Raw genomic sequence first — 6,000 nt, forward strand, 5'->3', positions numbered from 1 at the left:
TCCATGTGGGGAGAAGGGCTCTATCCTGGCTTTTCACAAAACGGGCTAGCATCCTGAACGAACCCTCCGGGCAGAGGAACATTATGAAATAGAATCCCTTCCCTGGGGCCTGAAGAATGTCGGCCTTTTCTACAACAGTCGTTTCTGTTCATTCAGACTGGGTTGTCTGATCTGGGTCAGGAAACACCAGGTTATTTTGAGGGGTGGAGCCTGAGGAGGGGAGGGCTCAGAGTACGGAGGGATCCTCAGCAGGATACAGGGCCGTATAGCCCAACCTCAAAAACAGCAGTTTTCTCCCGGGGAATTTATCTCTGTGGTCTAGAGATCAGCTGTAAATGTGGGAGATCTCCAGGTCCATACCTGGAAGCTGGGTACCCTATTTAAAGGCCAAGCCTCATCCTTCCCTTGTTCAGATCTTTAAAAACCCTTCTGTTACCAGATGGCCTATTTTAACTCAATAGAGTGGGGTGCTGTTAGGGTCTCCAGCTCTAATTTGGGGGTAGGAACTGAGGAGGGCAGGGCTGGAGGAAGGGAGGGACTCTTATACTGGTTATAATGTCATAGAGTCCACCCTCTAAAGCAGGAGTAGTCAACCTGTGGTCCTCCGGATGTTCATGAACTACAATTCCCATGAGCCCCTGCCAGTGTTTGCTGGCAGGGGCTCATGGGAATTGTAGACCATGAACATCTGGAGGACCACAGGTTGACTACCCCTGCTCTAAAGCAGCCATTTTCTCCAGGGGAACTGAATCCTGTTGGTAGATCAGTTGTCATAGTGGGAGAAAAAGGGGGGAAAAGGTCCGACTAAAGACAGCCTGTGTCTCAATGGTTAAAATCCAAAAACAGAACCCCCTTTTTCCAAGACACATCAGTACCAATGCAGACAGTTAACTCTTCGGCAGCCGATCCCGCACAATACAAAAGCCAAGGAAAGTTGTAAAGGGCTTAAGCTCCTCCCCCTCTGTGATGTCACTTCCTTGGAGGACGCCAACACACGCCTCCGATTCTTTGCTATAAAACAGAGCCTCATCAGATTGTCATTGTCTTTAATAAACTTTTCACTTTTAGTAGCAAGCAGGGGAGGGGATTCTGGTAATTTGTTTTTCTAAAATGCATTTATAAAAAAAAACACTTGGCAAGAATTGTGCCCATTGTTTATTTAATTTGCTACATCTTTATTTCATTTTTTAAAAAAAATTCTTCTGGCAATCACGTGTTGTTGTTTTGCAAAGCCTCATCAACGGAAGATGTTTTTTTTTTTGGGGGGGGGGATTTTCCATGACTGTTGAACCCTGGGTAACAGGGTAGGATCTCGGAATGGGCTGAGGGGGAATGCATTCTTGTGACACAACCAAAAGGAGTCATTTCCTCCTGCCACACACATGCAAACAGTTTGCTGCACGTCATCTGAAGATCAGTAATGGCGTATGATGGTTTGCTTGGATAACCTTGAACTATCCTCTGGGCTGCCAATTCCCACTTCAGAAATTCCCAGACGTTTGGGGGTGGAGCCTAGAGTGGGTGGGGTTTGGAGAGGGGAGGGGCTAAGACTGGCAGAGCCAGGTGTTACCAAAAATAGACGCCGCCTAAATTTTGGACAGGGAAATTTGCTAATTCTAGGAGACTACTGAATAAGAGAGGTAACAAGCAAGGTCTCTACCTATGTATACAGGTCAATTATCCTATTATCCAATTATCAGACAAAGGCCAAATTTGAAATAAAATACAACAATCTTTATTGAAGAATAAATTTAAAGCCTTAACACAGTTCTGCATGGTTTAAACCAACACAAGCACGCAAGAGGAAAGTAAAGAGTTGAGATGGTGTGATAGGAGATATAAGATTTGGGTCAGAGAAAGAACAATGGCTATCTTCCACATTGTGAAGAAGTCTAGAAAAAGACAGTAAGACATCCTGCGTCCACGTTAGATGCGTGGGTTAGATCCGGGAATGACACACACATGGCTATGGCCAAAAGTCTCCTTATATACCATAGTTCATGTCTGGGAGCTAAGGCTGGGCGGTTAGCCGCTAAAACAAAGCCGTTAATGTGTTTACTGGAGTGAGGCAAAGAAATGTCAACGAGGTAATGGCGTGCCATTGTTGAGATTTCGATTGACTTATCAGTCGCTCCCAGGACAGGGAGGAAACTGACCATTGCTTCAGGGTGGGTTTCCCAAGTGAAGGCAGAAGAGTGACATAGTAAGAGTGTCCGGGTAATCGAGGGAGGGAGTTGGCTGAGGTGGGATGAATTAATAAAGGGAGAGCATGGCCAGAGGTGTGAGAAAAGTATTCAAGGAAAGAACAAGCTCCCGGGTGCCACGATCCCATCAATAAGCCATAGGGTGAAGGAAAGAGGCCCCTCCTGGAAACAATAATGTGCCGTAACCTGCTCCAGAGGTGTCTCGGAGCTATACGACATCCAGGTGGAGAGAATGTCCAGTGCATTTGCTGCGCCATGAGTGCAAACCTTGCTAGATCAGCTTCCTGGATGAAACTGACATGGCCTAGTCTGTTTTTGGCCACGCGATGCTTTGCTAAGGAAATGGCCACCTTGTCTCAAGGATGGCTTTCTCTCGAAGTAGCATGCCGCTCGCTCGTTTAGGAATTCAATGCCGTCGAAACATTTATGCATATACCTGTAACAGAGCATGCCCAGACACATCACTGCAAGGCCCACTGGGAACTGTGAAAGGGAGACATCAGGCAGCCCAAGACAAAGAGCGTTGCAGAGGAAATCCTACGCCACCAGCTCACTTCAGCGATAAAAATGCCTTTTAAAACACGATGCATTTGGTTACTTCAGGGGCCAGCCTGCAGGGGCTGCTGGCCAGATGTTTGCACATCCAGCTGTTGAGCGCCTGGCGGGATTCCTCAGGTCACCGGCCATGAAGCAATTGAGGTGCCCTCAATTAGAGACCGTCTCAAGCCTTGCTTCACTTCAAGGGCCCTGACTGTCGTTTTGTTTGTCTCTCAAGTGGCTGTCTATCTTTCCCTCTTGGCTCCGGGTGGCCACAGATGGCCCCTGTCTGAGCGGATGTACCGATTCTGCTTCTGAATGAATGAATGAAGTTTTTCTTCCTTCTCTCTCCCCCTCCCCGTCTCCTCACGCACGGTATTACAAAATGCGGCATAAATTGGAGACCTGAGGCAGGTTGACGGTGGTGTGTTCGGGCCTGTGTGGAGGAACACACAAGTTGTGTGGGCCCTCCTGGCCAGAGAGAGAGAGAAAGAAAGGGATAGCGGGGGAGGAATTGGCACGGGGCAGCCCTGGGGTTGGGTCAGGGCGTGTGAGGTAGCTGGAGGCTGTCCCCGAAGGAGTCGTGAGGAGGAAGGAAAAGAGACAGGGTGGGTCGCAGGAGTCAAAGGTGGCCGGTTGAGCTCGAAGGGGGCGAAAACAAGGGAGGCGTAGACTGCTGTAGCCTAGCCGGGTTCCAAAATCTGACACTTGCAGGTTATGGAAATGTTGATTTCCCGCCCCCGTTTTGGGTCCAGAATCTCCAGAGCTCCACTCCTGTATCTCGCCCCTTCATTGGCCCCTGAGTGAGAATTTGAGGCCTTCTGGCATTCAATGTAGGAAAACAAATACCCCATGAAAATATGTCTTAACCTGCGCTAGTCAGGAAGTTCTGGACAGGTAGGGTGACCGACTGCCAGTGGCTTTCCAGGCAACAAAGACCAGTTCCCCAGAAGAAGAGTTGGTTTTATATGCCACTTTTCTCTACTTGAGGGAGTCTCAAAGTGGTTTACAGTCGCCTTCCCTTTCCTCTCCCCACAACAGGCACTCTGTGGGGTAGGTGAGGCTGAGAGAGCCCTGAGATTACTGAAGAAGGAGAGTTGGTTCTTATATTCCACTTTTCTCTACCTGAAGGAGTCTCAAAGTGGCTTTCAATAGCCTTCCCTTTCCTCTCCCCACAACAGACACCCTGTGAGGGAGGTGAGGCTGAGAGCCCTGAGATTACTGAAGAAGGAGAGTTGGTTCTTATATGCCGCTTTTCTCTAACCGAAGGAGTCTCAAAGTGGCTTACATTTGCCTTCCCTTTCCTCTCCCCACAACAGACACCCTGTGAGGGAGGTGAGGCTGAGAGAGCCCTGAGATTCCTGCTCGGTCAGAACAACTTTATCAGTGCTTTGGCAAGCCCAAGGACGCCCAGCTGGTTATGTCCGAAGGAGCAGGGAATCAAACCCGGCTTGCCAGATTAGAATTCCACCCTCCTAACCACTACACCAAGCTGGAGAAAATGGCCTTTTTTGGAAGGCAGATTCTATGGCAGCGGTGGCCAGACTGTGGCTCTCCAGATGTCCATGGACTACAATTCCCATGAGCCCCTGTAATATGGCATTATGCCCCATTGAAATCCCTCCCTTCCTCCCCCAAACCTTGCTCTTCTCAGGTTCCAGCCCCCCCCCCCCAAATCTCCAGGTATTTCCCAATCTGGAGCGGGCAGCCCTAAATGCTTAGGGCTGATCCTGCATAGAGCAGGGGGTTGGACTAGATGGCCTGTATGGCCCCTTCCAACTCTTTGATTCTATGATTCTATGATTCTAAGTTGCCAGGGGGCCAAGAAGCATTTTCCTGCCCCAGCTGTTTTGAAAGGATTTTAAAAGAGATGTTTTCCAAGGGCTTGGCAACATCTCATCGTAAAACAATGCTGAGAATTGCGAACGAGGTACGGCCTGTTTCGAATCCGTAGCACTCTTCCCAACTCATTCTTCAGGGTGCGATTGAATGAAAAAGCTGACGGCATCCCGCCCCTCCTCTCACTGGACCTCTTGGAACAGCTCTTTCCTTCCTTTTCTTCTCTACTTTCTAGTCACAACCCGAAAGGTGAGAGCCAGCTTGGTGTGGTGAAGAGCATCGGCCTCTATTCTGGAGAACTGGGCTTGATTGTCCATCCTCTTCTCTGCGTGAAACCTGCTGGGTGACCTTGGTCCTGTCACAGTTCTCGTAGAGCTCTCACAGTCTTACCTCCCTCACAGGGTGTCTTCTATGGGGAGAGGAAAGGGAAGGCGATTGTCAGCCGCTTTGAGACATATGAGGCCTCCTGGGTGACCCTGGACCAGTCACAGTTCTCTCAGAACTCTCTCAGACCCACCTACTTCCCATGGTGTCTGCTGTTGGGAGAGGAAGGAAAGGCGATTCTCAGCCACTTTGAGACTCCTTTGGGTAGTAAAAAGCGGGATACATAAAACCCAGCCCTTCTTCTTCTTCTCTGTAAGCAACCTGGGACCTCCTTGGGGTTCCCATGCAGGTACTAATCAGGGCTGCCCATGCTTATCAGCCATGTTTAGGCTAGCTTGGCTACCCAGGTCCCATTTTCTAGGTCCCCTTCATGCCATTTCCGCCTGCCCCAAGCCATCCACTTCCTTCATAGACACAACGTTCCTCCCCTTCCTTCCTTCCTGAACTTACAAATCAACTTTCATTCAAAAAGTCCTGAAAGCAACCTGAGTTCATAGTTCCAAAAAGCTAGCCACCTCCTTTGCAGAAAGAACCCCTCTGGAATGTCTGTGAGCATTCCGTGACATCACTGCAGCCGAACCAATCGCAAGGGGGCAGGGGCCCGTCAACAGAGGACAGCTGGACCTTCATCGAATGTGTGCAAACAGTGACATCTCATATCCGGACGGACTGGTTCTGTTTAAGGCCCAAGGATGGGCCAGGCCCTCCAATGCCGCTGTGGCTTCAGGGCCCGGCCAACGCGTGCGCCTGCACTGTGAGTCACCCTTTGCTATGTTTAGAAGCCACGCAGGAGACTTTTTGCTTGGATTCCAAAAACATCTTTCTTTGCCTGAGTCAGGGCTCCAATAAAAAGGGTGAAGATGAAAGGCCGTCGAATTCCGAGAGCCATCCCCGCTGAGGCCGGCAGGCGACCAGCGCTTTATTGACCTTGGCTCCTCGCGGGCTTGGCCTGTTCCTTGCATCGCTCGGCATCAGTTTGCAGACCTCCCCCCCTCCCTTGCTGGTCCTTGCCTCCCTTGCTCCCCCCGCCACGAGG

This window comes from Paroedura picta, chromosome 15 (genome assembly GCF_049243985.1).
Source record: "Paroedura picta isolate Pp20150507F chromosome 15, Ppicta_v3.0, whole genome shotgun sequence".
Taxonomy (NCBI): domain Eukaryota; kingdom Metazoa; phylum Chordata; class Lepidosauria; order Squamata; family Gekkonidae; genus Paroedura; species Paroedura picta.